This window comes from Neoarius graeffei, chromosome 18, assembly GCF_027579695.1.
Source record: "Neoarius graeffei isolate fNeoGra1 chromosome 18, fNeoGra1.pri, whole genome shotgun sequence".
In the NCBI taxonomy this organism is placed as follows: Eukaryota; Metazoa; Chordata; class Actinopteri; order Siluriformes; family Ariidae; genus Neoarius; species Neoarius graeffei.
The window spans coordinates 23,750,163-23,769,823 of record NC_083586.1 but is presented as its reverse complement, the minus strand read 5'-3'; positions in this window follow the sequence as shown (position 1 = coordinate 23,769,823).

The window sequence follows — 19,661 nt, the reverse complement described above, 5'->3', positions numbered from 1 at the left end:
CTACACACATTTATCCGGATTCAAACTGTAATATACCGGACATTCAGATATTACCCCAATGGAAAATGAAAAGTATAATCAGTGATTAATAATTATGGCATGGCTAACTAAAACAAACAAAGGTAAACTCCATGCTCAGCGTCAGTTTAGCAGGCCCAGGTGAAGATTTGCAAATACTGAAAAAGTCCCAGTGTTCAAAAAACTAAAAAATAAGTAAAAAAAAAAAGCACCGTATGGCACTAGTAGGAGATCACAGTCACTATGTGTTTAATATTATCGTCTCAAGACACTCTTACTTCGGCTGGGCGAGTCATCCCGAAGCCCGTGCCAGTAGTGGTATTAACGTTAGTCGTTAATAAATTAGTTCGTACATCAGTGCGGAGCCGGGCCACTGAAGTAACCTCAAGGGATGGGTATGGACTCCGCGAAGGCAACGGCTTCTTCAACTGAGGAGAAACGCTTCTTAGTGCCATCTTTTTTAGTGATTTGGAGCTTTGCTGGGTAAAGCAGGGCTGGCCGGAGGCCCAGGTTGTATAGTTTGGCCATGACATCGCGGTAAACCACACGTTGCTCTAGGACGTCGGGGCAGTAATCCTCATAGATGTGGACCGGGGAGTCGCGGTATTTCAGGTCGTTCCTCCGTTTGCGAGCCTCCCGGAATATTAGCTCCTTAATCTGGTGCCGGTGAAGGCACACAATCACGGGTCTGGACCTGTCTCCCTGTCGCAGCTTTGCAGCTAGGGAGTGGTGGGCCCCGTCAAGTTCCAGTGGGGTTTGCAGCACCTGATCCCCGAATATCTCCATCAGGACATCCGAGAAGAAGGTCATGGGTCGTGGACCTTCTATGGACTCAGATAGGCCGATAATCCTGATGTTGTTACGTCGGCTTCGCCCCTCCAAATTGATGTTTTTGGTTTTAAGCTTAGCACAGGCCTCTGATAAGGTAGAGCATGATGCTTCAAGGGCTAGGATGCGTTCATCAGTTAAATTGGCGTTGGACTCCAGACTCACAATTCTTTCACCAAAGTCAGTCACTGTGGCCTGCACCGTATCAAGTTTAGCCTCAAGAGAGGTAAACGCCGACTTGAGCTCAGCAGACAGTGCCACCAATATAGACTGGCGGTGGTTGTCCAGCAAGCTAGTCAGAGCAGACATGCTAATCTGATTAGTCATGGCGAGCGAGTCATCACTTGCAGCTTCTCTTTCTTTAGCCAGCCTGGTTCCGGAGGCCATGAAGCGTAGAGAATATTACTCACTCTTACCAGGAATTCGGGTCAGGTTTGGGATATGAAAAGTTATGTTTTTTCAGGTCAGCGCGGGGGAGCGCGATATGTGCGTCTACTCCATTCCCCTCTCCACCGGAAGTCTCGAATAAGTGAATAAATTGGTGTTTTATTTCTCAGGGTGGGCGGCACGGTGGTGTAGTGGTTAGCGCTGTCGCCTCACAGCAAGAAGGTCCTGGGTTCGAGCCCCGGGGCCGGCGAGGGCCTTTCTGTGTGGAGTTTGCATGTTCTCCCCGTGTCCACGTGGGTTTCCTCCGGGTGCTCTGGTTTCCCCCACAGTCCAAAGACATGCAGGTTAGGTTAACTGGTGACTCTAAATTGAGCGTAGGTGTGAATGTGAGTGTGAATGGTTGTCTGTGTCTATGTGTCAGCCCTGTGATGACCTGGTGACTTGTCCAGGGTGTACCCCGCCTTTCGCCCGTAGTCAGCTGGGATAGGCTCCAGCTTGCCTGCGACCCTGTAGAAGGATAAAGCGGCTAGAGATAATGAGATGAGATGAGATGAGATGAGATTTCTCAGGGTGGAGCCTGACTGTCACTGATTGATTGATTGATTGATTGATTGATTGATTGATTGAACATTTCCTCCATTTTCAAGGTAAAATCTAAAGCAGTCATCACTTGGAGAAGATTCTGTGCCAGATAGAAGAGCAATCACGCTGGGGATGATGACATTAGTAAAATGTAATGCACAAACAATCATGACATGGAAAAAACACCACACTGAAAAGCAACATCTTACTGTTTCACATATTTCACATTTCCCGTCTGATCTCCATACACAGAGAAGCCTTCTTATCTCCCGGGCCAGAAATCCCCTGCTGATGTGAAATGTGGATCAGGGAGTAAAGTGTAAACAAATCCCATTCTTCCAGGCAGCGCACACTGCTTTCTCAGATACGAGAAACGATCTCACATACAGAGGTAGAAGTGTGAAAATGCTGCAGGAGAACCGACGGTAAACTATACATTCGGAACATCTGAGTCCAGCAGAATGATTCGGAACTGAAGTTCATTCCATATCTGAGTGAAAATGACATACAGGCACAAATTCCACTTCAACAATCTGTGTGTGTGTTAGTCCTTTGGGAAACTCCTAATTAGAATCAGAAATGGTTTTGTCCACCACCTTTTGCTGTTTTGAAGAGGAAATTACGTCAGTTTATGTTTCCCTCTCTCTGTTTTTCTTCTTTAGTCTGCAGTTCAGTCGAGTCGATGCTTTGAGCCTCTAAAGACTCATTTACCAACTTTCCCTCCAGTGACTGTATAATGGAACAACTCTTGAGATGGTGAGATTCCCACATGGTGAAATAGTTTCCGTATAAGGACGTGAATGGAGCTGGTCCAAAAACATCCAACTAGAAGAACAGACCTAATGATATTTACACGTTTATGTAAACACTGCATGTTTTATCACCAGAGGACGCTGTAATGATTACTCAAAAATAGATTAAGTTTTCTATTTTCCAATAAAAACAGCAGATGAGCCAATCAGCCTGTGAATCTAGAATGATTGACGGCTCTGCAGTGTTGTTTTTGGCAGCCATTTTTGATTTAGTTTTAGTCTTAGTCTTTTGGACGAAATGCTTATTAGTTTTAGTCACATTTTAGTCAATTCCATCCTTGATAGTTTTCGTCTAGTTTTAGTCGATGAAAACTAAAAGGGTTTTAGTCCAGTTTTAGTCATTCATTTTAGTCGAAAAAATAATTACTTTAAAACATTAAATTAGGCCAATACAGAGATAAGAAATTGTAATTGAGGTTGACAGGTTGTGCATAACATACTCTCAAAACTGTCTCAAAACAAACTTGTTTCACTTGAACGTAAAAAGTATGTCAAATATTTGGGTTTAATAATCGATGACAATCTTTCTTGGAAGCCTCATATTGATTTTATTTGCAACAAAATAAGCAAGGTTGTTGGCCTTTTGGCCAAGCTTATGCCGCTTTTCCACTACAAACGCGGCTGAGCCGTGCCGTGCTGAGTCGAGCTGAGTCGAGCTGAGCGGGGCTATTGAAGTTGCATTTCGACTACAACCGCGCTGAACCGTGCTGGCTGGAAGTGGGTGGACACATTGGGTGGAGTTAGCGAAAGTGGGTGGACGTCACGTGATGTCGTTAAGCAGCGCAAACAGTGACATCAGTGACAGTGGCGGAACAAGTCAGAGCCGGGCCGGGGGCAGGGCAAATGACCGGGCCCTTTATTAAAGCTTATCATAACATCATTTTAGGCTACAAAATGTCCGCAACTGCGGTGTTTACCAATTTCAACACTACCGGGTGCAACTATGTTATTTAGTACATCAAGTCCTTCAAACGAACATGTAACTCAGAAACAAAAAACATTAGGATACTGTACATGGCTCATAATAAAACATCAATAGCCTATACTGCGCACATTATTTGAAAGGCATACGAATGAGCGCTCAGAGGTTGCAACGGTGACAGGAAGAGTCAGAAATAAAAGGAGGGCGGTGCAAACCTCACTGAATGCACTGTGTTTACCAATTTCAACACTCCGGGGTGCAACTATGTTATTTTGTACATTAAGTCCTTCAAACGAACATGTAACTCAGAAACAAAAAAACATTAGGCGACATACTGTACATGGCTCATAATAAAACATCAATAGCCTACTGCGCGCATTATTTGAAGGGCATACGACGAGCCTTGCGCTCCGCGAACTCGTCCACGATGCTCTGTATGTCACTGATTCAGTGATCTTTTAAGCGGTAGTCTCACGACCCCAATAGTAAACAATAAACATGGAGGACATGGAGTCGTTAGTGTTGCTGGTCTTGGTTCTGTGGCTTGTTGTCACCGACAACGCCAACAGATACTGGCAAGAGCGTATAGATGAGGCGAGGAGCATAAGGCTTCAGAAATTCTCGTAATTCATAATTATTCTTCTTCCGGGTTTGCGGTGTTTACAGATCCCAGCGCGCTCGCGGGGCGTGTGTGGGCATGTGAGGACACTCCTCCTCACCAATCAGTGCACAGGGGAGTGTCTCCTCACACCTCCAGCCTCAGTCGGCACGGCTTGGCTCGCTTCAGCCCCACTCCAAAACGGTGCGAGTTTTAGGGGCTAAGCAGGGCTGAAACGAGCTGAGTCGTGCTGGTTTTTGGTAGTCGAAACGCGAGCCGTGTCGGGCTGAAGTGAGCTGAAGCGAGCTGAAGTGAGCTGAAAAAGGGTAGTGGAAAAGGGCCATTAGACATTTTATTCCACTACATACCCTTATGACATTATATCGCTCTCTGATTCAATCTTATTTGACATATGGTCTTAGTTCTTGGGGACAGGCTTGTAAAACTCATAAATAAAGTATTAATCCTACAAAAACGAGCTTTAAGATTAATCCATTTTGTTGATAATAGAGAAAGTGCCCTTCCATTGTTTTCCAAAACCAATATTTTACCAGTAAATCTTTTCTATGAATGTATTTCTAAATTAATGTATGATGTTGTTAATAAAAGTGCACCGTCAAACATTTGTAAATTATTTTCTTCTATTTTTAGTATCCATTCTTATAACACTAGGTCATCTTACTCCAAGAACTTATATACGGTACTCAGTATTCTCATACAAATCTACAAAAGAACTCATTTTCCCGTGTTGGTGTTAGGGTATGGAACCAGATTCCAACTTCTATAAGATCTTCATCTAAATTGTCGTTCAAGAAAAAAGTCAGACACCGCCTTTCTGATTTAAGTAGATATGGATATGATGTTGACATCTCCAAACTCTTTCTTTCTACATAACTTTATTTCTATATATAATTAAGAGCTATATTTATTTATTTATTTATTTATCTTAGTTTTAACTTGAAATATTATTTAATACCATGCATGAATTATTATTATCAGTATGACAAGTATACCTCTCTCTCTATATATATATTTTTTTCAATGTTATTGAATGATATATTACTGTACCTTTATATCGAATAACAAATATTGTCTCCTTTTTCTTTTTGTTACCAAATAGTTGTTAATTTGTCAAGTATGTTTTATCTTTTTCATACATATTTAAGTATTATATTAATTCATATAAAATATTTTTTTCTTTGTAAACATGAGTCTGCTTTGATTAGCAGTGCACTATTTGCAGACTCGTGTAGTCTATTATATGTTTATATGTAATTGAAATAAAAGATTGATTGATTGATTGATTGATTGATTGATTGATTGATTGATTGATTGATTGAAGTGTGTATGTGCTCTACATAAACGCTGTCTAGTGCGCATGCTCTCTACATAAACACTGTCGAGTGCAGACATCCCAAGTCTCCTGCATATTGATAGTGGCTCCCTGAGGCCTGCAAATTGGAGAATATCTCCCGGAATCTAGAGCAAGAGCGTGCACGCAAAACATTAATGTCTGGATCGCGCATATGACGGAGTGCGCGAGGGAGCGCGAGAGAGAGAGAGTGTGTGTGCCTGTTCATGTAGCGCATGCTAGACAAAGAGCATCCTGATTGGTTTACAGACATCCAAACTCATTTCAGGGAGGTGTTGTGACACCCCCCCGCTGATGGGAAAAAAGTCATGCGTCACAACACCTTCCTGAAATGAGTTTGGATGTCTGTAAACCAATCAGGATGCTCTTTGTCTAGCATGCGCTACATGAACAGGCACACACGCAGACTCTCTCTCTCGCTCTCCCTCACGCACTCCGTCATATGCGCGATGCAGACATTAATGTTTCGCGTGCACGCTCTTGCTCGCGCACGCGCCGTCCTATAGCCAACCCACTAACATTTTCATCTCGTCTCATCAACGAAAACAGATACGTCTCATCATATTTTCGTGATCAAAGAGTTACGTTTAGCTCGTCACTGTCTCGTTTTAGTCATGAAAAAAAGGTGCGTTAACGAAATCATTTCGTCATCGTTAACGAAAACAACACTTTGGCTCTGTAGATGCTTTTGAATTCACTGATATGAACTGGCTCTCTGGAAGCCCTGGCCCCTTCACACCATCTCACATGAATAATTTCTCAAATGTTTTTAGTTCATTAAAGTGAGATGGCCTTTCGATTTCATAAAATCGGTGAAATTTGGTTCCTTCTGAAATTTGGTCATTGTGATATATTTATTTCTATAATATCTCAAAAAAAACCCAAAAAACCCAGGCCATTCTATGGCTGGGAAGTTATTTAGTTTGAGGGGATTCCCTAGTAAATAATGTGCATGAAATCGCTCATTCAAGCAGTCGGAGGAAGTCAGTGTGCGCATGTGCAAGTTTACCACCTTCTTTTCCTTCTTCTTTTGGGTTTTATGGCAGCTGGCATCCAGTGTTGCATTACTGCCATTTACAGGTTTACCTTGACTGTGCACTGACAGTTCCATCATTCTCTCGCTAAACGAACAGCTGATCACACCAAGGTACTTGCTGACCGCCAATATTTATTAGTTTGGTCCTGCGTTTCCTTTCCTTTCCTTTGCAACATAACGTCTTTTCTTTTCGCTTTTTGTTACTGTAGTCGGTCTTTCACGTTTAATTCGCATCCTCCATTTTTCTCTCCTGTTTCAAATTTGTATCCCACAATGCCTTGCGTGAATGGGGAAAGCCCACCACGTGATGCATGACGTAGTATCTTGAATTGGGTCATGGTAAAGCAGGAAAAAATAATGGAGAATTTAAGGTCACATGGCCCTAAATTCATTAATTGTTCTATTTGAAAAAAACTAATTAAATCTGAAGTCTGTGATTCGAATTCAATAGCTTTCAGTCCACTAAACAAAAATAATTGGGTGTCAGGGAAAAAATTTTTTATGACCTACACTTGAAAAATCTGAAAGGGAGTCTAGCTTTAATGTGAAATAAAATCTTGCACTGTGTTTCTCTTCGATAACGTTACTGTAGAGCTGCGATCACTTCACTGTTCATTTTATTTATCCATAAACCTTCGAGACTCGTGGAAAAACACACAACCCATGCCTGAATTTTCATATGAGTGATGAAAAGCTAACAGGCCTAAACCCATGTTGGGGAAAAACACAAGAAACTGTATACTCATTACTGTAAAAAAAAAACTACTGTAATGCTAGAATCAGTTTTTATCTGCAGTATGTTAACACACAGGGCGGCACGGTGGTGTAGTGGTTAGCGCTGTCGCCTCACAACAAGAAGGTCCGGGTTCGAGCCCCGTGGCCGGCGAGGGCCTTTCTGTGTGGAGTTTGCATGTTCTCCCCGTGTCCGCGTGGGTTTCCTCCGGGTGCTCCGGTTTCCCCCACAGTCCAAAGACATGCAGGTTAGGTTAACTGGTGACTCTAAATTGAGCGTAGGTGTGAATGTGAGTGTGAATGGTTGTCTGTGTCTATGTGTCAGCCCTGTGATGACCTGGCAACTTGTCCAGGGTGTACGCCGCCTTTCGCCCGTAGTCAGCTGGGATAGGCTCCAGCTTGCCTGCGACCCTGTAGAACAGGATAAAGCGGCTACAGATAATGAGATGAGATGAGATGTTAACACACACTTTATTCTACTATACTGAACAGTGCTTTTAGAAATCACCTTCAGGTTAATGAGTCACGATCCCAGAAATGGATAAAAATGATAAATGTGTTGCGTTTAAGACAGATCAGAGTTCTACTTCACCTCTCAGGACCATCAGAGAATCAACTGGATATTTTATTGATCCACACCAAACACTATCAGCTCTACAGGAATCTGGCCTCATCAAATCTAAATGTGTCCGGGATGTTTTCACCGCTCTGGAACATCTGGAGTTCTTCCTGGCCTTGTGTTTTTTTTTCCCGTTTCCTAGAACCGTGTTTGCATATGTAACTATTCTTTACTGGAGAAACGTGCGAATCTCTGACACGTCATCTTTTGCAATTGACATGTTTGTTGGTATTTTAGAATGAAGTTAAACTGTCCATGAACCTTTTTTGGTCTTTTTGTTCATTTATAATGAATTCATGCCGAAGTTTAATTCGTGCCTTTTCCATGATGTGGGATTAAGGATGTCCTTTGCTAATGAAAGACAGTAAATGAATGGAGAGCTGACCTGCCCACATCTCACAGCCATTCTGTCTCCAGATAACGATGAGAACGTTTTTGAGTTTCAGTATGTGGAAGCATATAAATGAACATGAATGGTGCTCTGTCTGGGAACAAAGTAAAAATAAAAAGTCAGTTAGTCATTGTGTGAACATTCCCTGGACAAAACTTAAGTGAAACCGAGTTGGATGAGGATGACACTGAGGGGTTAATGACAGCTAGAATTAAGATGGAGGGGAAACGGCTACGAGTCGGAAAAGTTTGCCAACTTATCTGTAGTGGCTGAGCAGAGCGGAGTGTCAAAGCCTGAATTCCACAGACACAGCGTGACTGCACTGAAGATAAGACTGCAGATATCACTTGTGTGTGTGCGCGTGCACGCGCATGTTATCTGTTCTCTACCCAGTTTGCCATTTTGAACTAGAGAATGTGTGAGACGGAGCCGTTCCCTGGTGTATCGATGTGGACGATGGCAATGAGAATGATTGTGACAGAGGTCATCCTGAGCACCGTTACTCCTGTCACTCAAACCCTGTGCGTGTGTTGAGCTGAGAATCTGCACAAGCTGGATGTGAGTTTATCTCCTGCAGCTCTCTGTATATAGGGTGAAATCAATCCTTGAGTAAATTTCACGTATTCCAGAATAAAATGTTAGATGTTGGATTTTTTTTGTGCTATAAGATTTTCCTATGATAATTGTTTGTTGTGTTCAAACACATCACACTATGGTTTTGATCATATGCTTTGAATCTAATCCAATACATTTTATTTATCGGTGAAAATTTGTTGCTTATGACGGTTCAGATGTAGAGGTGAGATACAGATGTGTAGGTGAGATACATCAGATTTGCCTTTGATGCTGGGACAATAAAACATCTTTTGATCATCTCAATTCTCATTTCACAACATTATGATGTTTCTCAAACGTGTCAGATGGAGTCATCAGCCACTGAAATGTTTAAGTCGCTCCTCGTCTCTGCTGAAAGTCCTCGGTTCGGTCCCCTAAGTTTCTTTACGCACTCTACATGCAGACTGCGATTCACCATTTTACCATTTTTGATATTTAAAAAAAGATTATTATCTGTAAACCGGGTGGCACGGTGGTGTAGTGGTTAGCACTGTCACCTCACAGCAAGAAGGTCCTGAGTTCAAGCCCAGCGGCTGAAGAGGTCCTTTCTGTGTGGAGTTTGCATGTTCTCCCCGTGTCCGCGTGGGTTTCCTCCAGGTGCTCTGGTTTTCCCCACAGTCCAAAGACATGCAGGTTAGGCTAATTGGTGGCTCTAAATTGACCGGAGGTGTGAGTGTGAGTGTGAATGGCTGTTTGTCTCTATGTGTCAGTCCTGCGATGACCTGGCGACTTGTCCAAAGTGTACCCCGCCTCTGGCTCTAGGTTGCTCGCAACCCTGTAGAACAGGATAAGCGGATACAGATAATGGATGGATGGATATATGTAAACTTTATAAATGTTACTGCAATTACATCCATCCATTATCTGTATCTACTTATCCTCTACAGGGACACGGGCAAGCTGGAGCCTATCCCAGCTGACTATGGGTGAGAGGTCGGCTACACCCTGGACAAGTCACCAGGTCATCACAGGGCTGACACATAGACACAAACAACCATTCACACTCACATTCACATCTACAGTCAATTTAGAGTCACCAATTAGCCTAACCTGCATGTCTTTGGACTGTGGGGGAAACCGGAGCACCTGGAGGAAACCCACGCAGACACGAAGAGAACATGCAAACTCCACACAGCCGCAGGGCTCGAACCTCGGACCTTCTTGCTGTGAGGTGACAGTGCTAACCATTACACCACTGTGCCACCCCACTGCAATTACAATATGTAATATTTTATAATAATTATTTATGAGGCGTGATCAGAAAGTTCTGAGACTTTTCCTGTTGCAGACAAGCGCAGTAACTCTGGTGAGTCAGGATGCCGTGTGACATCACACCATCACCTGGACAATGAAAACCATCAGGACCATCAAGACCTGTGTTACACACATTTTTGTGACAACGTGCATGCGCGCATTTGAAATACTATGCAGAAAGCAAACATACAATTCTGTGTCAGACTCGAGAAATCAGCAGCAGAGTCCCTGGAAATTCTTCAGCAAACCTACAGAACTGAAGCGATGAGCCATGAGGTGTCTTGAGGGGCAGTACTGCTGCAGGAAGGGCAGGAGGGCAATCTGATGATCCTGACACATAAAACTTGTGATGTTTGCTCTCTGCTCAAGTTTGAAGTCTCTAGTAAAATTGTATTTGTGCACGTTACATGTGTAACGATGGTCCTGATGGTCCTGGTGATGACAGCGTGACATCATGCAGCGTCCTGACTCACCAGAGTTACTGCGTTTGTCTGCAACAGGAAAAGTCCTGGAACTTTCTGATCGCACTTTATATTTAACTTTCATATGTGCTATGTGCTATGAAAGAGAGATGAGTTACACTGACGGTGAGCAGTAAACTGTCTCACGTTCTGCTTTTTCCTCTTTCGTAGTTTATTTTAATATTTTTGTGTCTTTTTTTCTGCCAAAGGATTCTGAAGTTTTTCTGGTCATTCCTCAGATCCACTCCTGGAGCACAACTCATCTGAGGATCATTGTTTTCCCTCATCAAACATCCATGGTGAGTTTTGTTTGAGCACAAAACCGCAAACTCACCTGAAGAAGCGACATTCCGTGACCAGATTCAGGAAGTGCCTCCGTATGTCCCTTTGAGGAATTCTCCAAATGTCTTCCAACCAGATAACAGCTTCCCTCACCGCTTTAGTGCTCATAAACACACACACACACACTGTGTCTCTCTCTCTCTCACACTCTGTCTCTCTCTCATCCCCTCTGGCCCAAAACATTCAAACTCATGGAGGTGTATTATCGTGTGTGTGTGTGTGTGTGTGTGTGATCAAATTAGTTCCATAACCCACCATATCATGATTGCTCAGAAGCTTCCAGAAGGAGTTTGGTAGCCGAGTTAGAAGTGGCCTAAACAGATTACGGAAACCCAGAAGGCGTCTTTGTTCATTTCTCCACTCGTCTTCTTCATCGTATCTTTTCTTTTGATCTGTTTTCCTCCTTTTCTTCATTTCCCTGCTGCAGGCGTGATTACTTTGCGGTATCGAATTACACTCGGCTTCGGATCCGTCCACAGAAATGTGTGATTTTCTACACAAACTGTAACTGACGTGTTGCTGATGATGTGGAGAATTAGACTGAGGAGAGTGTTTCCAGCTTTATTGTTCACGAACTTGTGATTTTAGGAACAGAACATTTTTCCAGCTTCAGCTGCTAATCCTTTTCAACTAAACCATTTAGAAACATGGAACAACGGACTGTTCTGAAATAATCTTACTGACAGGAGAACGTCAACTTGGTGACAGAAAAACCTTCACTTCTATCAGAAAAAAACCCTTGAACTTTACTGAAGATTGCTGAGATTTGGGTTTAGATCACAGTCACATCACAGCACTAAACTGCTTACAACTTTATATTTATCCCTCAGCTGCTGAGTTCTGGACTCTGATTGGTCAGAAGGTGTTGATTATTTCTCTGTAACAGCAGCTCTGAGAGTAGTACAGGTTTATATTAATGTCAGGTGACCAGATTTCTGAGAAGAAAACTATAATTGAGAAGAAAAATATAATTAAAACATCTAATGTTTTCATCTTTGTAATGGGGGGGGGATTTCTGGTTTTAATGTATTTTGATCATGCATTGCATAAAACGTGGGATTTTCCTCACTGAGTGCACTGTAGGCTGATTCTGTAACTGCTTTTTTTTTTACATTCATTAAAGACAATGTGAAAATCTCTGGTATGGGTACATAGTGGGCGGCACGGTGGTGTAGCGCTGTCACCTCACAGCAAGAAGGTCCTGGGTTCGAGCCCCGGGGCCGGCGAGGGCCTTTCTGTGCGGAGTTTGCATGTTCTCCCCGTGTCCGCGTGGGTTTCCTCCGGGTGCTCCGGTTTCCCCCACAGTCCAAAGACATGCAGGTTAGGTTAACTGGTGACTCTAAATTGACCGTAGGTGTGAGTGTGAATGGTTGTCTGTGTCTATGTGTCAGCCCTGTGATGACCTGGCGACTTGTCCAGGGTGTACCCCGCCTTTCGCCCGTAGTCAGCTGGGATAGGCTCCAGCTTGCCTGCGACCCTGTAGAAGGATAAAGCGGCTAGAGATAATGAGATGAGATGGGTACATAGTTTAGATTTATAGACTCTTAAACTGTAGGCAAGCTGAAATAGATGTTTTAGACCCATGAAAGTAAATATATTAAATTAATTACCATATATGCCACTAGGGGCAGCACGGTGGTGTAGTGGTTAGCGCTGTCGCCTCACAACAAGAAGGTCCTGGGTTCGAGCCCCGGGGCCAGCGAGGGCCTTTCTGTGCGGAGTTTGCATGTTCTCCCCGTGTCCGCGTGGGTTTCCTCCGGGTGCTCCGGTTTCCCCCACAGTCCAAAGACATGCAGGTTAGGTTAACTGGTGACTCTAAATTGACCGTAGGTGTGAATGTGAGTGTGAATGGTTGTCTGTGTCTATGTGTCAGCCCTGTGATGACCTGGCGACTTGTCCAGGGTGTACCCCGCCTTTCGCCCGTAGTCAGCTGGGATAGGCTCCAGCTTGCCTGCGACCCTGTAGAAGGATAAAGCAGCTAGAGATAATGAGATGAGATGAGATATGCCACTAGTAATGGACAATGTATTTAAAAATATACAAAACACACAACACTATTTAAATAAACAGTTTACTTCAATCCAAGCAATTTCAAGGGATGGTAACATATTCTTCTTCTTCTTATTATTATTATTATTATTGGGGATACAAATGATTTCCGATCTCTCATAGCCTAAACTGTAGCCGTCACTGAACTGATGACCTCGCCTAAATGAGTAGCCTTAATCAAAATGTATTGTCCACTTCACATCACAACAAATCATACAAATTACTGACACTTTGGTAACATTACCATAAGCCTACAGCTTTCCATAGCCAGCTACTCTGTGGGATAACACACCAACTTGGAAGTTAGCTTATGCCATTGAACTGTTACAATTTTACCTCAGCTGGATTTCTGTTATAGCAATGTTACATCTAGCAATGACTTCAGCTGACTCATTGGTGCTGCACTGAGCTTTCTCCTGCTAGCATTGGCCACAGTCAGCTACGGTTTGTTAGGTCGACCGCTACATCTCATTACAGTGTGACAAGCAATGTTATGTCACCTACAACATCGCAAAATGTAGCTTACACATTTAAAGGCTAAATAACATAGATAACAAACAATGTCACTTAGGCCTACATGGTTCACCTGTCCAGGAACGGATGAAGTGATCTGTCAAAGCTGAATGAATGACTTTCATCTCATCTCATTATCTCTAGCCGCTTTATCCTTCTACAGGGTCGCAGACAAGCTGGAGCCTATCCCAGCTGACTACGGGCGAAAGGCGGGGTACACCCTGGACAAGTCGCCAGGTCATCACAGGGCATGAATGACTTTAGTTTAGGAAAAGATTCTCGTGCTCTGCTAAAAAGTTGTTCCTCAGCTCCACCAATCAAAACACTGGAAAGGCTATCACCAGAGGTGTTCTAAAACAGGGGTTCTCAACCTTTTCTAGTTTAAGGCCCACCTATTCATACTTGTAATGAGTCGGGGCCCATTTAAAAAAGATCTCATCTATTCTATTAGAATCTAATAATCTACTGTAAAGTGTATTAATGGAATGCAACATCACTCCCTGTTACAGATGGGAGCCCAGGAATTAAATAAATGTAATAAAAACAATTTTTTTAATTGTAGGTATTGTATTTAAAACTATATGGATGTGCCAGAAGCCAAACCATGCATGCAGGGCATTCTCAGTCAAAAGGGATTAATGATCCATAAGTGGAATTATTGCCATGTTTGTGTACAGCAAACAAGCAAGTTATTAAAACCAATAAGTACACTCAAGTGGATATAGAAACCACTCAATGGGATTAGATCCTTACACGCTAACAAAGAAGGATTTTTCCTATGGAAGAAAAATTTACTAGCTAAATTTGACATTAATAGAATAAATTTTGATCTTATTGTAGCTGTAACTAAATACAAAGACAATAGTTATGCATACTATTAATTAACTTAATGTGAAGATAATTAACAGATAATCAACAGATTTTAAGTTTTTTTTTTAAAAAGATTGTGTATATTTTTAGTCTTGTGTATATTTTTAGTCTTTTGTCTTTTAGTCAATCTCCTCCTTGCAGCTGACTCTGGGTTACTCTCCATCCTCATCCTCCTTGACCTGAGTGGGGTCTTTGATACCATCTCACATCCCATCCTCCTCAGCCGACTCTTCTCCCTTGGCATCACTCATACCCCCCTGGATTGGTTTCACTCCTACCTCTTAGGCCGCACTCAGTTCATACAGCTTAAAACTTTCAAATCCGACCCCTCTCCTATCACTTCAGGTGTGCCCCAGGGTTCTGTCCTGGGGCCCCTTCTCTTTATCACCTACCTCCTTCCCCTTGGCCACATTTTCCGCAAATTCAACATTCATTTTCACTGCTTTGTGGATGACACTCAGCTCTACTTATCTTGCAAACCGGACTCCTGTCTCCCTCCTTCCTCTCTCACCTCCTGCATATCTGAAATAAAATCATGGTTCACCTCAAACTTCCTAAAATTAAACAGCAATAAAACTGAACTCCTTGTCATCGGCACCAAATCCATACTGTCTAAAGCTGACACCATTTCCCTCACCATTGACAACGTCTTAGTTTCCCCTTCTCCTCAGGTTAAGAGCCTGGGTGTCATCCTAGATAGCACACTATCTTTCCAATCCCATATCAATAACATTACCCGCTCTGCATACTTCCATTTACGTAACATAAATCGATTTTGCCCCTCTCTTACCCCCCATACTGCTGCCTCCATCCTTGTTCACAGTCTTGTGACCTCCTGGATTGACTACTGCAACTCTCTTCTTTTTGGCCTCCCTCAAAAGTCCCTCCATAAACTCCAACTGGTCCAGAACTCTGCTGCCTGTATCATCACTTAAACCTCCTCTTATCACCACATCACCCCCATCATCCAGCAACTCCATTGGCTTCTGGTCAAGCAACGTATAGAATTCAAACTCCTCCTGTATACCTTCAAGGCCATCCACAACCTCGCCCCTCCATATTTGTCTGATCTTCTTCACATCGTCACTCCAGCCCGTTCCCTTCGTTCCTCCTCTTCCATCCACCTCACTGTCCCCTCTGCCTGCCTCAGCACCATGGGGAGCAGAGCTTTCAGCCACTCTGCTCTCCACCTCTGGAACTCTCTGCCTCCTCACATCTGCAACTCTGAATCTCTCTCCATCTTCAAGTCTAAACTCAAAACTCACCTGTTTAAGACTGCTCACTCACTTTAACTTCTATTACACTCTCCATTATTTCTTTTGTATGTTGATTTTATTTATTGTTTTTTATTCATTGTACAGTGTCCTTGAGTGTCTTGAAAGGCACTTAATAATAATAATAATAATAATAATAATAATAATAATAATAATTATTATTATTATTATTATTGTTGTTGTTGTATTTGCAATTATTTGTATCTGTACATGCATGACCCCACCAGCTCTGCTGATCAACTTATTGTGTTTGAATAAGGTCATTCATTCATTCATTCATTCATTATGAGTTGGAAAATTATCCATCTGTTGAGTTCCTGACATCTCAAACTACCTGGTGCTGCAGATATCATTCTACATGGACAAACAGATGAAAACCTGGAAGAGCATGGAGGAGTACAACTTTTTATATGTGGCTGGGCTAAAGATCTGGGGATCAGAACACTACAAGATAAATCCTGTATCATTTATGCCAGGGTAAGGAGAAATTTCTGGGCTTTTTGTACACATCTTTGTGATAGTTGCTAGGATGCTACAAATTTTATTATCAGGTGTAAACAAACCATAGCTGCTTGATTCTCAATTCTCCCTGCTCTTCTCTTCCAGCAGGCATCACAGAACCATATAATTTACCCACAAACATGTTTATTTTTTCTGCCCACTGCATGCGCACACTCTCTCTCTCCGTGTGTGTGTATGTGTGTGTGCGCATGCAAGCGTGCACACAAGGGTTAAATGTAGAGGAGGAATGTGACAAAAATAAAGGCTTGTTCTTTTTAATTTACCCACAAATGTATTTACAGTGCTGCTTGAAAGTTTGTGAACCCTTAAGAATTTTCTATATTTCTGCATAAATATGACCTAAAACATCATCAGATTTTCACAAGTCCTAAAAGTAGATAAAGAGAACCCAGTTAAACAAATGAGACAAAAATAATATACTTGGTCATTTATTTATTTATTGAAGAAAATGATCCAATATTACATATCTGTGAGTGACAAAAGGATGTGAACCTTTGCATTCAGTATCTGGTGTGACCCCCTTGTGAAGGAATAACTGCAACTAAGCGTTTCCGATAACTGTTGATCAGTCCTGCACACCAGCTTGGAGGAATTTTATCCCATTCCTCTGTACAGAACAGCTTCAACTCTGGGATGTTGGTGGGTTTCCTCACATGAACTGCTTGCTTCAGGTCCTTCCACAACATTTCGATTGGATTAAGGTCAGGACTTTGACTTGGCCATTCCAAAACATTAACTTTATTCTTCTTTAACCATTCTTTGGTAGAACGACTTGTGTTCTTAGGGTCGTTGTCTTGCTGCATGACCCACCTTGTCTTGAGATTCAGTTCATGGACAGATGTCCTGACATTTTCTTTAGAATTCGCTGGTATAATTCAGAATTCATTGTTCCATCAATGATGGCAAGCCATCCTGGCCCAGATGCAGCAAAACAGGCCCAAACCATGATACTACCACCACCATGTTTCACAGATGGGATAAAGTTCTTATGCTGGAATGCAGTGTTTTCCTTTCTCCAAACATAACGCTTAACATAAATTTTTTTGTTTTGTTTCCGTTTCCGGTTGAGAGTACGTCGTGCGCGTTCTGGCTGCCGCTTCTCACCAGAGCTTTTTTATTTTATTTTATTTCTTTTTCTATTTTTTTTTCTGTGTGTTTGTGTAGTTTGATGTTTGTTTGAGTGTTTTTTCCCCTGGTTGTGTTGTAGCTCTGGACCTAGTTTTGGGCGTCAGTTCCCTCCAGGCCTTAGTTTGCTGTGGGTGATGCCTGTGCTCCCAGCTGTGGACTGCAGTGAGCTCGTTGCTCATTTTACATCGTGGTTGTCCAGCGCTCTGCGCTTTAACACTTGGCGTGATGTTCCGAGCGATGTTGTTCGGTGGTGTCACGGCGGCTGTGCAGGCGGTTTGGGACACACCAGTGCTGTGCGTGGCGGAGCTTCTCTGCTCGCTTTGTGGATCCACGGCGTGGTGTTCGAGCGATGTTGCTGACGGCGTCGTGGCGGCGGTGCTGGAGATGTGGGACTTGTTTTTGTGTGCCTTTTGGTGGGACTGTGGCTGCTACACCATGGGAATTACATCCTGACCCCTACTTGGTGGACTTTTTACTTTTTATTTATTTATTTATTATATTTTTATTTATTTTTTTTTTCCTTCCTTGTCTATAATTGTAAAGCGTCCTTGGGTTTTTTGAAAGGCGCTATATAAATTTAACTTATTATTATTATTATTATTGGGGCGGCACGGTGGTGTAGTGGTTAGCGCTGTTGCCTCACAGCAAGAAGGTCCGGGTTCGAGCCCCGTGGCCGGCGAGGGCCTTTCTGTGTGGAGTTTGCATGTTCTCCCCGTGTCCGCGTGGGTTTCCTCCGGGTGCTCCGGTTTCCCCCACAGTCCAAAGACATGCAGGTTAGGTTAACTGGTGACTCTAAATTGACCGTAGGTGTGAATGTGAGTGTGAATGGTTGTCTGTGTCTATGTGTCAGCCCTGTGATGACCTGGCGACTTGTCCAGGGTGTACCCCGCCTTTCGCCCGTAGTCAGCTGGGATAGGCTCCAGCTTGCCTGCGACCCTGTAGAACAGGATAAAGCGGCTAGAGATAATGAGATGAGATGAGATTATTATTATTATTATTATTATTATTATTATTCTCATTTAAACCAAAAAGTTCTATTTTGGTCTCATCCGTCCACAAACCATTTTTCCAATAGCCTTTTGGCTTGTCCACGTGATCTTTAGCAAACTGCAGACAAGCAGCAATGTTCTTTTTGGAGAGCAGTGCCTTTCTCCCTGCAACCCTGCCATGCACACCATTGTTGTTCAGTGTTCTCCTGATGGTGGACTCATGAACATTAACATTAGCCAATGTGAGAGACGCCTTCAGTTGCTTAGAAGTTACCTTGGGGTCCTTTGTGACCTCACCGACTATTACACACCTTGCTCTTGGAGTGATCTTTGTTGGTCAACCACTCCTGGGGAGGGTAACAATGGTCTTGAATTTCCTCCATTTGTACACAATCTGTCTGACTGTGGATTGGTGGAGTCCAAACTCTTTAGAGATGGTTTTGTTACCTTTTCCAGCCTGATGAGCATCAACAATGTTTTTTCTGAGGTCCTCAGAAATCTCCTTTGTTCGTGCCATGATACACTTCCACAAACATGTGCTGTGAAGATCAGACTTTGATAGATCCCTGTTCTTTAAATAAAACAGGGTGCCCACTCACACCTGATTGTCATCCCATTGATTGAAAACACCTGACTCTAATTTCACCTTCAAATTAACTGCTAATCCTAGAGGTTCACATACTTTTGCCACTCACAGATATGTAATATTGGATCATTTTCCTCAATAAATAAATTACCAAGTATAATATTTTTGTCTGATTTGTTTAACTGGGTTCTCTTTATCTACTTTTAGGACTTGTGTGAAAATCTGATGTTGTTTTCGGGCATATTTAGGCAGAAATCTAGAAAATTCTAAAGGGTTCACAAACTTTCAAGCACCACTGTATATATTTTTAGCTACTGGTTACCCTATATTAATGAGCTTGCTATGTTATCATTTCCATAGTAACATAATAATAATAGGGTGGCACGGTGGTGTAGTGGTTAGCACTGTCACCTCACAGCAAGAAGGTCCGGGTTCAAGCCCCGTCGCCGGCGAGGGCCTTTCTGTGTGGAGTTTGCATGTTCTCCCCATGTCCGCGTGGGTTTCCTCCAGGTGCTCCGGTTTCCCCCACAGTCCAAAGACATGCAGGTTAGGCTGACTGGTGACTCTAAATTGACCGTAGGTGTGAATGTGAGTGTGAATGGTTGTCTGTGTCTATGTGTCAGCCCTGTGATGACCTGGCGACTTGTCCAGGGTGTACCCCGCCTTTCGCCCGTAGTCAGCTGGGATAGGCTCCAGCTTGCCTGCGACCCTGTAGAACAGGATAAAGCGGCTACAGATAATGAGATGAGATAATAATAATC